The sequence below is a fragment of the Papilio machaon genome, chromosome 1, assembly GCF_912999745.1.
Source record: "Papilio machaon chromosome 1, ilPapMach1.1, whole genome shotgun sequence".
In the NCBI taxonomy this organism is placed as follows: Eukaryota; Metazoa; Arthropoda; class Insecta; order Lepidoptera; family Papilionidae; genus Papilio; species Papilio machaon.
Genome location: NC_059986.1, coordinates 725,754 through 743,545, shown reverse-complemented (window position 1 = coordinate 743,545; position 17,792 = coordinate 725,754). Strand labels below are relative to the sequence as shown.

General features: G+C 35.5%; 1 protein-coding gene across 1 annotated transcript in view; it reads left to right on the top strand.

Moving 5' to 3' along the window:
• LOC106712804 (stathmin-4) overlaps positions 1-17,792 on the top strand; it is a 40,397-nt gene that overhangs the window by 8,996 nt on the left and 13,609 nt on the right. The window lies entirely within an intron of this gene.

Sequence of the window (17,792 nt, the reverse complement as noted above, 5' to 3'; positions counted from 1 at the left end):
AACCGTCCCAATATCGGCTTTTATATCTTCATTTACTTCTGAATATCAAGAGACAATAATTTGTAGAATAAATTAAAATGTTAATGAAATTGAGGTAGCAACTTAGCTATCCTAGTTACTTGTTGGAATTATATTTAGAATTTAAAATAAAATAACATTTAATCCTTTGCAGCATTACAACGTAATTAAAAACTAACATATTACAAAATAATTATAAATACATAAAACAGAATTAAATCGAAATTACATTAGAACAAAAAAAAAATTATAATTAACATTGCAATGCTGACCGGATAGGTCAGCCTTGCAATGTTTGTATGCTTTGTATGCTGGGTGCTCCTCTCTGGACCACTCAGCGCTGATCTTCCGCTTTTCGATCGAATTTCTAAGAATATTGAGTACTTTTAATAATTTAGTTATTTAAACAAGTATCTTGTAAGGTAAAAATAAAGTAACAAAATTCTAAACGTCTATAAACACATAGGTATGTAGGGTTGCCAGGTCGCCAAACCAACTAGCCGGACAGACCAGCCAGTTTGGCCGGACATTTGGGTAGAAAGGTCCGAGAACCTATATTATTTAGGATTTTGTCTCAGTATTATAGGTACACTTTGTATGGGAAATGTAAAAAGCGTAACAAAAGCCGGAAAATCGTATATTAGCCGGACACGCAATCAAATAGCCTACCTATGTCCGGCTTTATCCGGACGCCTGGCAACGCTATATATATGCATAGTGTTATTACGCATAGTACTCTCGGACATTATCCCCTACAATGTATACAAACATAGTGTAATACCCCAACAAAACTCTGCTACTCTCTAGATAACAAATTCAAACAAAACACTTGCAAGTAACCGCATGCTGTACTAACGGAAAGCTTTCCACATGTATATATTTCTAGAAAAGTCTAGGTCATAGCTTCTCAAACTTATACACTGTGAAGCCTTTGAATATTTACTTTTTTTAATACGTCCCTCAACCCATCCTCGGGCAAAAGTACAAATTTTACTTGTTAAATAAAGTCTATTTGGACATTTATACTTTTGTTGGAATTATACAAGCATGGAAATGAGAATAAAGTTTTCATCTTCTATATATAAAAAAAGTCGTGTTAGTTACACTATTTATAACTCAAGACCGGTCGAACTGATTTAGCTGAAAATTGATGGGGCGGTAGCTTAGAACTAGGAGACGGACATAGGAACTTTTTTATCTTGTGTGCATTTTTTTTATTCCTCGCGGACGGAGTCGCGGGTAAAAGCTAGTAATAAATGAATTAGGAACGTTTTATATCGCGTATGATTGTCCGGTGACGCACCGACTAGATTCGGATACGTCGGGGATCAATCAGTGCGAGACGCGACGCGATCGCGAAGTTCTCAAAATAAACACTCGCCCTGAAGATGAATCCCCGACGGGTCCGAAACAAGTTGGTTCCGTCAAAGATCATCATACGTGAATTAAGCTGTTCTTAATTAAATTAGTAATATCTCTATTAAAATTCACTGGCTGCTAAAGAAAAGAATATGCTTGTTGTTTTAAACATAGCTCCCCGAAACAAGGATTAACTGCGATAATGCTGCGAAGTTCTAAGGTGTTGCGAAGCACAGTTTGAGAAGCCCTGATGTTGGGCTTGTAGCGGCGAATACCGACAAAGGCTGTGGTATAGTCCCCTCCAATGGGGTGTGCTATCATTTGCGGCGTTGTGATTGTTATGTACCGTACATAGACTTATCTACATGTTCGCCTTTTTAATTGTTTACTGTTTTCATGAACAGAGGGTATAAACGCATCGTTTTGTTTATATTACAATCTGTATTCATTGAAATAAGTCGTAATCTGATATTGTTACAATAATAATGTTTAATAGCCGATCCATTAACTAAATTTTTTCCACCTGAAATCACTAAAATTGACCGCATAAGCTTGAATGTTGCAAATGCGTTATCTAAATGACTGTACCGATGTCTTTTTTATTTCTAAAATTCATACAACATTTCACTTGGTCGTACACCAAACATACGTTTGCTTAGTTAGTTTAAATAATGGTTTTTGTATTAATGCATGTTTGTAATGTGGGGGGGGGGGGGGGGCGCATACATTTGCACTAACGATTTGGCGCATCTCCAAAATGCATGGTTCAGGAACAATTTAAATTTTTACGTAATCTGTTATTGTTAGCTTGGTAGTATTTATTTAAAATTTTACTAGTTAAAAGAATATTAAGTTATTAATAAAATAGAAAAAAAAGGGACAAAACAACTCTTATTATAACTTATTCTTTTAAACAAATCGAAGCGACTCTGTTCGTGCGGAATTAAAAATGAAACGTAATAAGTAGCCTATGTGTTTTTCCAGACTGTGTTCTACATCTATGCAAAATTTTATCAAGATCCGTTGAGCCATTTTGGAGATAAAACTTCAAACAAACATTCATCTATCTTAACTTTCGCATTTATAATATTAGTAAAACATTTTTGCATACGATTATAATTGAACACGATCTCAACTCGCCCAATATAAAACAACGGTTATTTTTCAATGAATTAATTGCATCGACTCGGTTAAATGTTGTGCGAATGTTTGTTGGCACGACTAGTTTAATTATTTTAGTGACGGGGACTTTTTATGGCGTTAGGATGCAAAGGGGGATGGGTCTGGCCGTAATACTTTCACACGAGGGCGTAAAACAGTACTGCTACTCTGAGCATACACGATGCGTACTAACATTAGCAGTATTGTAGTGTCTACGGTTGTGTCCTCGTGTGAAAGTATTATACCAGACAGAGAGGCGCCTGTACACTTCACTTCTCCCCTCATAGATGAAATGTTGGCAGTGCACTTTTTTAATATTTAATTTTGTGTTATTTATGCACCATTTAGAAATATTATATTAAATTATCTTTTTCCTCGCTATTCTATTATTATAATTCTATCACTGGCTTTATTCAACAATTATATACTATTGATAGAAGAACTAGGTGTACTGATTGAAACTTGAGACATGACACAAGGTATGAGTTAAAATAACAGACCAATGTCTCATGTAAACAGTACACATGAAACGAAAATAATTTTCAACACAATGATTTTGTACGTCGAATTCATGTTAGTCTCTACCTCGAAAAGTTATTTGCGTGTCTGCATGTAATTTATTAGTTTTACAACAATAAGTTTCACGTATTTATTGTTAATTGTTGCTATAAAGACAATTATTATGATAAATTTATAAGAAGTTTCTTAGAAAACAGTTTTAAACTACAACAGTCACACTACGGTGAACAACCAGGCGTAAACAACTTAATTCCTAAGTTTGAATATAAAATTGTAGAAGGCGTTGTTTTTCGAAAATCATCATGTATTTTCAACATCTCTGTCATAGTCCACCTTGATCAAATAGTTTAAAAACTTAATGTGTTAGTAGTAAGATTAATGTCGAATGCAATATCAGACTTGTTTATTAAGTAATGTCGGCGTTGTGTGTGTGCGGGTCATCAAACCCTGCGCGGGTCCGCACCGCATGTCTCCGCCAGCTATAATTACATCGCACGGACAATGGCCTTGCCTCCTCACTATTCGTGGCCTACTGATTCATCAATGCTTTCCTTCCTTTAGGTTTATAGGTTCTTATTTGCGCAATTTGGAATTTGTTAGTAAAATTTAAGTCTAGTATATACCCTGTAAATTGGTGGGTTTTTATTTTGTAATAACTTCTGTAAGGATTCAACTAGCATCTATGCTACTCCTAAGCCACGAATTACCTAGTACAACTCGTTTAGCCCTTTCGCGCAGCTTCGCTTTACCCTGCACGTAATAATAATAATTATCGTCCTTCTAATAATGCTTTAGAAAAAAAAAGGCATCTGGAAACTAATAATTAACTAAAACGAAGTTATCTTCTGAAGTCACGTTAACTCGACATCTGCGCAAACGTCTGACTGCTCTAATAAAATCAAGTCCGCTGCGACCGCCCCTTTACCGACTCCCTTCAGGTTCGCCCTAACCTGATTATTGCGCCCACTTCGGTGCACGTTGATCAAATTTTGCTAATCTTGTTCTATATTTAGTTTTATATAAAACAAAAAATCAATTGGACTCCATATCCAATCCAAATAAAAAGTAAAGCTCAAAATATTTATTGTAATGTCATTATCATCATGTGTCAGTGAACTGCTGGATGTAGGCTTTTCCAAATGTCTTCCGCAAATTCATAATATAAGATAAAAATTCTGAAATAGTGTCGTGTTATTATTTTTACAAACTTTTATCTACTTGATGTTTGTCATCAAATTTTGCAAATTAAATTTGATCCACTTTCCGGTTAGTGATTGAGGTGACATTTTGCATAAATGTGTAAATCCCATGATAATGCAATATTATGAAGGTATGGTGCTGATCTGAAGATGGAGCTGGATGTTAGCAATAAGAACTTCGCAACGAAACGACACAAACCTCATGGAGTTTGGGCTCCTTTGATTTTTAGCCGACTTCAAAAAGAAGGAGGTTATCAATTCGTCTGTATTTTTTTTTTTTTTTATGTGTGTTACCGCGATACTCCGCCCCTGGTGGTCCGATTTTGATGAAAAATATTTTAATCGAAAGGAAGTGCTTGCAGGTGGGTCCCATTTTTTTGTTTTTTTTTTTAAATAACTAGAAGACTAGTAGATTTTGAATATAGCTTCAAAATTTGTTGCGAAGATTAGGGACATTTTTGCTTTCAGCGCTTACGTAGGCTAAACTATAGGACCTACATAAAAATGATGTATGGCGAATTGTAGCTCTTTAAATGTGCTAAATAAAAGTCAGCGATAGCATATATCTATCTTTTATAGTTTTCTCACAATAACCATTTTTTTCTTCAGAAACATCAATTAAATTCATGCCCTATTTCCGACGCTATTATTCGAGTTCAGTATTAACCCTTATGTAAATAAACATGTTCATTATCAAGAGAATTTAATGTAGATTATATTTGCAATTGAAACTATATCATTCTGTCTAATAGTTTAGGAGATATCGTAAGAATAAAATTACGCGGAAACGAAAAATGCTACATGAAAAGCACAATTTTGCTTTCTGGACTTACGTAGGTCAAACTATATGACTTACATAAAAATTATGTCTGGAGTAATTATAGATCCTTAAATTTGCTAAATAAAAGTCTTCGGTGGCATATATCTATCATCTATGGATGTCTCACAAAAACCATGTTATTGTGAACAAACTTCGATTAAAATGGACACGAAAAACAGCGCCGTAAGCTTACGGCACTATTATATTATATTCGATATGAATCCTTATCCAAATAAATATGTTTTATGGCAAGAGTATTAAATGCAGATTACATTAGCCTTTAAACTATGTAATTCTGATCAATAGTTTGGGAGATATTAAATAATTAAAAACTACGCGCATTCGAAAAATGCTAGTGCGGCGCGCGGCTGGACCAAATTAAAGGCACGCTACGATGTATTAGTTCGGTAATTTTCAATTTGTATACCGATTTTGATAATTATTTCATTGTTTAAAGGATAAGTGGTTATCTGCTGCATTCTAAATTAGTTTTTGAATTGAAATACACACATATCAAATAGGAAAGTCCTTTTCTTTATTTGTCTTATTTATGTCTTTATACGTATTAACGAAATTTGTAATTGAACTTCAAATTCACTAAAAATTGTGAAATAAAACAAAAATTTTAAGAAAAAAAAATAGCCGACTTCAAAAAAAAACAATCTCAAACAAAATGCACTGAAAAGTAACCTAAAAAAACCAATTTCAAACAAAATACACTCAAAAGTAACATAAAAAAACAATTTCAAACAAAATGCACTCAAAAGTAACCTAAAAAAAACCAATTCAAACAAAATGCATTCAAAAGTAACATAAAAAAACAATTTCAAACAAAATTCACTAAAAAGAAACAAAATAATGTCATGAAAACTCTCCAAACTCTAGTAGTTGCTCTCGTTGCGCTCTCTAATAGTAGGGGCTCAGTTTTCCGCAACTCCACGACAAGCGCGTATTTTGCGTGTCTCTAAACTCTAAAGAAAGTTCTCTTCTTTCTTGTAACATGTCTATATTGTATAATTATTGTTATTTTGGAGTCGGTTTCGGCCTAAGTAGGGACATAAACGTAAGTATGTCTAATACATCTCAAATATAAAATGTCATCTATTTACTTCGGCCGACACCGACTGCGAAATAACAATAATTATACAATATAGACATGTTACAAGAAAGAAAGAACTTTCTTTAGAGTTTAGAGACACGCAAAATACGCGCTTGTCGTGGAGTTGCGGAAAACTGAGCCCCTACTATTAGAGAGCGCAACGAGAGCAACTACTAGAGTTTAGAGAGTTTTCATGACATTATTTTGTTTCTTTTTAGTGAATTTTGTTTGAAATTGTTTTTTTATGTTACTTTTGAATGCATTTTGTTTGAATTGGTTTTTTTTAGGTTACTTTTGAGTGCATTTTGTTTGAAATTGTTTTTTTATGTTACTTTTGAGTGTATTTTGTTTGAAATTGGTTTTTTTATATTTAATTAACAAGAAAATAAAAATAGCTTGTGTTTAAAAAGTATATTTTTACTTACTTATTTATTTGTAATTTTAAATTTTAATACTTATAAAGTATACATTTTAACAAATTATGTTTAGCGCCTTTTACGTAAGCTACATATATCATGTCTTAATAGCATGCATGCATTTTTTATTCTGGGCAGTTATTTGCGCATCCATTAGCACGAGCTGTAACCTCAATATGTACCGTCCCGCAAGGCTTAAAAGGGTGTCCTTGCGCCCTGGGTCCCTAACTCCCTAATGAGGTGAGAAAAGAAACTCAGGTGGTAACAAAAGATATATATAATATTACCAAGCACTCAGCGGTAGGCACATAAAATTTATAAGGTCGTGGGGTAACGTGCTATCAGTCTCTGCTTCCGCGGCGTTTATTACTCCCCTGCTTTGGCTGAACTACGGTGGCGTCGCCCAGCGACGGATGAGCGGCGGCAGGCCAAGGAACGGCAGGACAGGAGGTGCACGTCGACCGTAGCTGGGTGCTCCCTAGGCAGCTAAGCGGCGGCCGCAGGAATTCGGTAGACGTCGGTGCTGAGGTCGCAACGGCAGGTCAGCTACCGATGTATGAAGCTGGCAAGCGATAGCTTGCTCGGAGATTGCTAGCTTGATTGTAGCTTGCAGTAAAATTCGTACAGTGCTCCCTAAAACGGGAACAAGTACTTAAATTATATTAGTATTAATGTAGAAAAAAATAACTTTAGAACGCCAACGTTAGCCGGAAACGATCACACCAAGACTAAGACGCCGGTGACCGCTCTTCTCAGGAGATTGCAGGCAAGTGCCCGGCACGTATGCAGCGACCCCGCCGAGCCCGGGTCGCCCCTCTAACCCGCGCAGTCCCCGCGGCGCGTGCGCCGCAGTGCACAGACTATGTGACGTTTTAAATACGTTACAAATAATAAATAGAGTCCACACTCTATGCACACAAAAACACTTAATTGTGTTTGATAATAATCGCTATTATTTTTAGCCGAAGTCATTTAAAAATATTTAATTAGTTCTTAGGTTATGTAAGGATTTTAAGTTGGAATGAAAAAACTATAGGAAAAACAAAAAAACTAAATGATGGTACCTTAACGACCCGAACTGTCCAAGGTCAACTAGGTATATCCCAAGCCCAGGCAATGTCTGATCGATTCTTTATAGCTTACCGCAGTCATAAAGTAGCCCCGGTAGAGAGTTAGTGCGCTTTTATTGTCTTCATTAGGAACGTACAAGCTACGCCTCGTTAAATACAGCTTCTAGTCTTTTTTCATTACTATCTGTACCATTGAATGCTAACGGTACAAAATTCATTGATACGAAATTCGGCCGTATTTGTATATAACATATGCGTATTACCTTCGTAAAATAACAGTTACCTATACATACTATGTTTAAGAATTATTTTTTAATCACTAATCAAGAAATGGCATTAATCTTACTAATATTATAAATGCGAATGTTTAGATGGATGGATCGATGTTTGTTTGAAGGTATCTCTAGTACAGCTCAACCGATCTTGATAAAATTTAGCACAAATGTAGAACGTCATCTGGAAGAACACATAGGCTACTTATTACTTTCTTTAATTCCGCGCGGACGGAGTCGCGGGCGACAGCTAGTTATAATATAATTATATAAAACGAATGATAGCATGCCTATGCATAATTTCGCCCCAATTAAAGGAGGTCACCGCATCACCCGATGTTGGCAATTTCTACAAAGCAAAGCTAGTGCCAAAGCTGTAATGAGATTTGACAAAAACGCACGAAATATAATCTATGTGCCCTAGATTTTGTTACTTCTGGCATTCATAACACGTATACTCCTCTTTGTTGACTGCGGAATACGAAACAAGGAATAATAGTCAATTAATTTTCTTAGAATTGGTGACAATGAATAAACTTGAAACTTTAGCTAGACATACTCTACTCTTAGCAAACCTTTAAACAACCTTTACCAGTTTTCGATTGTGACTAAAATCATCGCATTTGATATTTATCAAAAAGTATACAACTGCAGGGGCTTTAATATACTGAACAAAACCCTGACATAGTTCATATTGCAACGTCAAACCCTGCAGGGGTGAATATTCTATAACATGCATAGAGTACACTCAGAGCTATCACCCACCAGATCTGATCTTTTCTCACGCGAATATCATCTTTAACAACATAGACATAAGACATCTAATGTGTCTTGTTGTGGTATATCATATAGCAATTATTTCGCTCGTTGTACGCTTACGGTATTCAACGGTAATTGTGCAGGCGAGAGAACAAAACAATTTGTTCGTGAGATAAATTGCAAAGCAATTTGTCAAGAAAGGCCCGTGACTCGGGGTCCGGGGCCCGAGGCTTTGGTACCCGGGATCAACGTAATGGGTTTGTTTATCCACTCTAATGAGTTATCTCGCGACTGATCCAAATTGTTTTTTCGCCCTCAGACAGAATTTTCATTAAGACTAAAGACTGCTGTTGTTCTGGATAGTGTTCTGTGGTCAAATTAACTTTTGATCTAATTGGTGAATAGATTGGAACTTGTAGGATCATTAATAAAATTAAATATTGACTTTCTTTTTTTTTCTTTATCATAAGTAAGAAACGGTTTTAAAATTTTATATGTATATGCGAATCTAACTTAGCAGTTTACATTTACGTAACTTATTTTTAAGAAAACTTTACCTATCCTTATAATGGTGAAAGGTCGTATGCAAATGTATGCAGCAAAGCGCTTTGCCGTAACGATTTACGAGTCTAGATACAAACGTAGCATTGAGTGTTCATATTAGCATCTCAGGTTTTTGCAATTTCACTGAAAAAGTTTCTGTCAATAACCACCTGTGGTAACAATTAATTTCAACTTATAATTGCAATGCTGAACTAACATGATCCACAATCATACTAATATTATAAATGCGAATGTTTAGATGGATGTTTGAAGGTATCTTAAGAATAGCTCAACGAATCTTAATGAAATTTGGCGCACATGTAAATCAGTCTGGAATAACACATGGGCTACTTATTAAGTTTTTTTTTAATTCTTCGCGGACGGAGTTGCGGGCGGCAGCTAGTCACAACAAAATGTTAAAGCTGTGGGAAATCGTTTAACTATTGAAATAGTTGAGTAACGTATAAAAATACCATTGCTTATTTCATTGTAACATTTTAAAGTGGTCAATTGTATAAGTTTCAATTAAATTTAAATTAATTATATTTAGCTATAGTTTGATGAGGATGACGATAGGATATACTCGTAGTTTCACTAGTTTATGTAGGTAAAACACGGCACGAGGCAGTTCGTCCGCCGGATGTCGCTGCGATGGCGCAGAGTTCGTCCGCCATCTTGATTTGCGCCGGACGTTCGTCTGCGACTGGCAATTTCAAGTTCATCCTTTTGCAGCTCTGAACCACTGAATAGATTTCCTGAAACATCCAACAAATGTAATCAAAGATTTCCCTTGACGCTTGCAGTTCCTGTTGGCACTTACGCTAGCAAAGAAATTGGTTTTTAAAAATAATCTTTCATGTTTTCCTCATTTTAAGCAATATAAAGAATTATATTACTTCTTACTAATATTATAAGTGCGAATGTTTAGTATTAGATGGATGGATGGATGTTTGAAGGTATCTCCAGAACGGTTCAATGAATCTTGATGATATTTGGCACAGATGCAGAACATAATCTGGAAGAACACATAGGCTACTTATTAAGTTTTCTATAATCCCGCGTACACGGATTCGCGGGCGATAGCTAGTGGATCAATATTATGTGTTCATGTTTCGGCTGTGAAAATCCTTGGTAAAACAAACAATGGCACACAGAGAATGACCGCGAAACCCATAGGGCTTCGTTTCTCATATTTCAGCGACTCAGTTGACCCGGTGTTGCGGTTTCTGGCTTCCTATTTCACTCGATTCCAATTTGATTCCGACTAATACAAAGTATCCTTACTAGCTGTCGCCCGCGACTCCGTCCGCGCGCAGTTAAAAAAAACTAAAGGGGGGAGGGGTATGAAAAATAGATAGCCGATTCTTAGACCTACTCAATATGCTCACAAAATTTCATGACAATCGGTCAAGCCGTTTCGGAGGAGTTTAACCACAAACACCGCGACACGAGAATTTTATATATGATTTCATTTAAATGTTATAAAACTAGTCAGTAACCTTGCCCCAATCAACATCCAATTGAAGAAAACAGAGTACTACTTAACCAAGTAGTTACTTGTAGACGGATTAGTAATGTAAGGGTATAATTACATTAGTCCATATTATCCTTGAGACACGATGACTCATGAGGGTTCGTCTCACCTTGAATACCAATGAACAAGGAAATGCAATTTTCGCCTTCGCTTTCGTCTTTGTTCGCTAAGGGACTGAATTTTTTGACGATATTTCATTATTCATTCTGTTTAAAGGCACTGATATTTATGACATTTACCTTTGTGATTAGGGATTAAAAGAAAAATCGCATATTTATATCAGATTAGATGCAACAAGTGTAACGAAAATAATGTTGCGAGAAAAAAGTGGTTTTTATCCCAATACTATTGGTTGAAAATTTAAATATAAATAAAGCTATCGTCTGGTAAGATGAATATAGGATAATAACTGTCGTACGAGAAATATTGTTCTTTCCATTCAAAGACGTGTGCTGATTGTAAATACAACTCGGCGTAATTTGAACAGGGTAATCTTATTAAAAATGGCACATGTTTACTTAATTCTTTTTGAAGGATTTTTAGTTAATTTATACCTATAATTATGTTTGGTCTTATACATCTTGACCGCTTGGCCTTAACAGCCTTTGGCTTAGGCTAAGAGGACAAACGAGAGAAAGCAAAAACTCAACATTTTTTTCTTTAATAACATGCTTTAAGTCATCAAATACGCAGCTACCTATTCTAACCACATACATTAGAGTCATGAATATGTTGTTTATAGGCGTGTAAATTGTAATGATGGTGCGTAAATGTAAAGGCGTTATGTTGACTTGTAGCCGTAATGACAGTGAGTGTACGCGGGTAGGCAGTAAGGTGGTGAGGCGGCCGGCGCGTGGCGTGGGCGTCTGCCCTTGATCGATCCGTTGCTGCGTGTGTCACACTTACTTTTCGTGTCTCCCTGTAGGGTGGATGTGTAGCCCAGTTAGTTTAAGACTGTCTTAAAATTATTTGTTTTTAATAAACAAAACAATTAAGAAAATTATTGAAGCACTGAAAGATTAAGGAATAATTTTTAACACAACTATTTTTCTAGACTGTAAAATAAAAGTTCCAAATAAAATTGCTTTATTTTAATGGCCAGTGCCCGCGAGAATTACATTGACACTTGACACTCCGATTCAGCTGTTTTAATTTTAAGTGCGATTTATACGGACGGAAAAGACGGACTGGACTTTCCTTTACTATTAATACATTATTTTCAGTCTACAGTCTACAACTCTTCAGAAAGTACCCACATATTTCAATATAAATTAATAAATAGTAAAAATGTCCTAATTAAGTTTCCAAACGTTTTGTGAGCCTACAGCAACCCTCTTTATAGCATTACAAGAAGTCCTTCGAAGTGCGCGATCCGAAAGCTATGGATTTCCACCGGCTGTAGACAGATTATCGCTAAACCTGGCTTACAACTTACAAACTAGAATGTAAATTACCTATATGTTCTGTTTACAATTTAACGTACTACATTAAGGGGTTTATCAAAATTTCCAGGACTAGTGTACTATGAACTATCCAATGTTAATGACAATGTTTTTAAAGAAAATACGGAAAATATGAAAGTCCATCCTAAAATTATCTTCACGCAGATCTGGTCCAATTGGCTCCAAAATTCACTCTATAAATGTTTTTGCCCAAACTAATTTCATGCCTTCGAAGCGTAAAGTTATCTTGACCTAATTTCGCTAAAACCAATCGACTTGATCAGTGGTGTATGTGTTAATTTTGATATAAGGTAACTAGAATTTTACTAATTTTCTGCCACTAACATCGTTTTAATTTAGAAATTAACGAGATTAATCAATTCTAAATTAAAACAAAATATTGGGATCTCTATCATATAGAGCTTATATTTTAAAAGAATAAGTAAAGGTTTTTCGTATTTAAGGATTAATTAGCTGTCGCCCGCGACCCCGTCAGCGCATACATTCAGACATATCATCGAGATCCGTTTAGCCGTTCCGGAGATACTTTGTAAAAAAACATCCATTCATCTAAACATTCGCATTTATATTATTAGTAAGGTAGAATTGTTATGATTAGGTGTCTACAATTTTCCCTCGCCATAGAATTGTACACATTCGATCAGGTTTTTTGTAATAATATACGTAGGTATTATTTATATCATTTTTTTCAACTTAAATACTTTCAAAACGGCTTATTGAAATTTTTCGCACTACAGAGACCGCGTCGATGTATCGGCGTCCCGCTCGAGCTGCCGTGAGTTACGTACATGTGCTACTGTCGCATTGCAGACGACCGCCGGTTTTGCTAACTCCACAACTCTTAACTATACAATATTGTGCTAGTAATCTGACTGGATAACAGGATATATCTAATATCGTACTGATTCAAAAAGTTACCTTTCACCAGTTTCCAAAAGCTGCATTATAAACCTAAAAAAGTTGACCTCAAACAGACGGAGTGTATTTTCTCATGCATTGGTTAAGATTTAATATGGAAATAAACATAAATAACAAATTTGTAAAGCTTTTAAATACGGTAAACTATTATTTTCAAGTAATAATAAAAGTATTTTTTATTATAATAGCAGAAATTAAAAGATATAGCTTTTTCACAATGTATCAGTAATACCATTTTATAGCCGAGATCATTTCAAAGACATGATATAGACGACATACATATTTCAGGAGCCGCCAATAACAAAATATCGACGTTTGAAAGTATAATAAGATATTTTCTTTGCCTTAACGCGACGCGTCCCGCGGGAGGGTAGAACCTTATAGAGATCGATCGCGAAACAGAATAACAAGTAATCTAGAGATGGAAGCCATCAGGTCCAATGATGCGTTACAAAGTAAATGAGATGATAATAAAGATGCTGTTATTATAAAACTGACGGACATTATAACATCACCCCAGAAATTTGCGATTCACCAATTCGCCTTGTCATGGGCGCCCGCGCGGGTAGTCTGATTTTTTTATTTGAATAAGATGCGGGGAGAGTATTTCCACGAAATCACGTTGTTTTACTAAACTTTTAAAAGGGAAGTTTTAATGGAAAACATTATTTTCTGTTGGTCTGATATTTTTAAGATTACAATTTTGTTCTTTTTAACCTCAAATATCACTTAAATGTGTTTTATTAGGTTATATTACTTTAGTATCTCGAAAATAATTCTAAATTATCTGGTTGGTTTATCTGATGAGTAATTTGTTGGAAAATTGGGAAATGGTTGATAGTAAGAGGCGTAATGTTTGCCGTTTAATCTTTCCAACCAATTGTTTGAAGTTAATTTTACTTTAAGATAATCTAAGAATTAGACAGAAAATTTAGTTTTCAACATACTTACTCATACCTATAATGAATACTTTATCATTCTCTAAAAAATCTTTTGTAATATAACAGTACAATCTCAGTGATTTATACATTTCACTAATCTCGATTGATAGGTACAAATAGAAAGCATTACGTGATAAAATCTTATAAGCAATATGAAAAAAAATATTTTCCAAGGAAAAATGAGTCGCTCACTTATTCCCATAACTTTTTCCAACGCAATAGGGTGAAAATGTAGTTTGCATTTTTACTATTATTGTAGCAATATCATAAATTTCGAGTAGTTGAGACAAGTAGGGGACGGAATTAGCTAGGGCCGGACCTGCCCCGCCGATGCTATCTCCGATTAAATAGTAAATTATTTCTGATTGATGACAGAGTCTGGAGGGGCCAGGGAGAGAGACTAACTTTTGGTGTAGTGTACTTACTATACGACTTTCATCTTGATCTCCATTCTATAGACTTTAATTTTATTTCAAATAAGAAAACCGGTTGAATAAGCTTGAACTCTTGGCTTTAGCGAAATTATTAGTTATAATACATCAAAATATCACGTTAATAAATCAAAAAACCCTTTTCACGTTTGTGTCATATTCATATTGATGAATATCAACTTGATGGCGTTTTAAGTTTTTTTTTTTAATTTGTGGTGAAACTATATATATAAAGATTCAGAACAAATTACAAACGGAAACTAGAATACTTGTGCTATAATTCATAGTTTTCTGGCTGCGGAAAGTTGGCAGATGGCGCTGCCGCATCGAACTCGGCTCGGCGAGTAACGGCCGGCGACGCAATATCAGGAGATTGGACGCCCTGTATGAAAACTTTACGTATTTGTTTCCAATTCAGCCGCCTTGCAAAGAGATGAGTTTCTACATGTGTGCGTTGTAGTGCAGAGTAGAATATCGTTTTTAAAACAAAATTTTAAACATAAAAAGGTATAAAAAATGGACGACAAATCTTATCGAATCAAACATTTAATTGTATATCAAACTAGCTTTTACCCGCGACTTCGTCCGAAATAGAAAACGGGGTAAAAATTATCCCATGTCCGTTTCCTGGTTCTAAGCTACCTGCCCACCAATTTTCAGTCAAATCGATTCAGCCGTTCTTGAGTTATAAATGGTGTAACTAACACAACTTTCTTTTATATATATAGATATATAAGATAATTTCTTTGAAATGTAAGTGATTCTGAAAATGGAATTCAGTATCATGGTTGGGATATACATAAGCAGTGAAAACCGAACAAGTTGTTATGCACATGATAATGTGAGTGTTCTGTTCGTAGAAAAAGTTTTCAGAGAGGACATGGAACTGTTGTCAAGCTTTATTTATGGTAACTGCCTTTTATTTGGCAATCGGCAAAGTGAACCAGACATATTTTTATAAAAGGGTAACATATCCATAAAATTTATAGATACAGATCTACTAAGAGTTAATCTAGGGTTTTTTTTTTAAAACAAATATAAATTTCTTTTTCGTAGATGTTTAGTGCAAAAGCATGAAAATTCTGTAGTAGGAGTATGACCCTCCAGTCAAAAAGCTTTGAGACCCCTGGCCTACTGAATAACATTACCAACCGTCTATGCAAATCGCTAAACTTTTACACTGCGATTATTTAACTTGTCCCCGGCGTGCTATCCATAATTAATACGGGATCAGAGACTTAATTATTATGGCGTCATGAAAATCTCTGCCGGTCCGATGTCACTCACTTATTTTATTATTCATCCCTCTTTGTATTATGGTTTTGTATTTCATTGTTGTCTTTGGATTATTAGATACTTCTTGATAGAAGTCCATCTGAAACACTCAGACAGTGTTCCTTTTTTCTGTGTTAAAGACATCGATTGCTACATTTTTACTAACATACTTTCAAACAATATTCGTACAACTGCAACCAACAGATTTAGTGGGGGAACTTTTACGTGCGTCTGGCAGTACAGAGGATAATTCTAAATTAGAAACGTGGTTTAAGTTGTATAGACGGTATTATTGTGATTTAAACTCGACGGTGGTCACATAAACTGTAGATATATTTAGAAAATATCTTTATTCGTTAGGAAGCACTAATTAGGAATGCCAAGATTTATGCATTGCGGCATTTGAACTAAACATTGTACAAAGATGGTGGTGTAAAAGAGAAATCTAGGTTCTTGATTATTGATTTTAAGATGAAAGGAAGCCTTGAAAAAGATAAACGTATATGTATCTGCAAACATTTGCCGGAACTTTGTCAAAATCACGTACGCTTCGTATAGATTTAGGTTAACGTCTAGCTTTTCTTTATATTGTGCTCCAATGGATGGATCCAATTCATGAGGCATAAATAATAGATGGTGTTTTACTTTCTTTTCTAAAACTTGTTTTTATTTTTACTTTAAACAATTGTATGGCAACATATCAAAATCTTAGTTTACTGCACCTTTAATTAGTAAGTAAATATTTTGCATTTCGGTATAGTTCTATTTCTACTTGCATAGAAATACATCAATGTGCTAGATTATTAAAGATGATATGAAAAAACTAATCGCCAAAAATATTGTGAAACAGCGCAATCCTTATCGGGTAGTGATGTTTAAAGAAAGAGCGAAACAAGTCTGGATCGATACGTACTCGCAGGACGCGCGCCGGTGCCTCCGCCTCGGTAAGAGCCGAATCCGGCACGTGACTCAACTTGTTGCTCGGCTGGAGATTAAGCGACCGACAGGTCTCATGCTGTACTGGAGACATAATAAAATATGGTCTAAGAATCATGCAATCGATTAATTTCAGTTAAAAGTCGTACATTAACTACTGCTCCACTTGCTATACATAACTATCATAATGCCACAAGCGGCTAGGTATGACTTAATAATCGTGGGTCCCACATTGTTATAAAATTCTTGACAAATTATTTTCATCCATTACGTTTTATTGATACACTTTATTGTTTAAAAAGATTCGATTTCACCATTGCTGTCATTTATTATATGGTATTTCTGGTGTCTCGGCAAAAGTGAATTTTATTTATTGTTTGCCCTGCCGCCCCTCGCGACTAGTTTATTCGGAGAAGTCATTTATCAACATGATATGATCTATGGAGTGCAAGCATCCGGTGTTGTTCTGATTTTAAGCCATTCATTTGTTTTATTTTTTAAAACTACCTACATTTGCAACTTGACAAATAGTTACCTGTTAAAAATAAGACTGGTTGACATTTAAATATTATTTCTGCAAACTCAACAAATCCAATTAACTTTGTATGTTTTAAGATAACTCTTGTTATAGACTCCACACGTCCAAAGTCTCATGGGTTAGTTAGTGAGTCATAATAGTAGTAGTAGTTTGTTTTTCTGAGTTACAAGTTCGTCATAGGTGTCTTCGCCGATTGGTTCAATCAGCAGCCAGGCGGTCGCCGCGGAGGGTATTTACGTGGTCGTATTTTTGCATCGGTCGAGCGCTCGCTCCTGGAATTCCCAGTTATTACCGCAGGGGACGCGGTGCCGGGGTTGTTGGCCGAGATCGATTCGCCGCACCGCACCGCACCGCACCGCGCGCCCATGCCACCGGTGCACGAGGTTACGACACCTTCGCTGCAATACCAGAACTACCCATCTCCTGGAACTACACCGAGCGTGTACTTAAATAAAAGTCTCCCCGAGCAGCAAGGTGCACTTTAGTCTTTACTTACATACGATGTATCCGTTAGATTATTG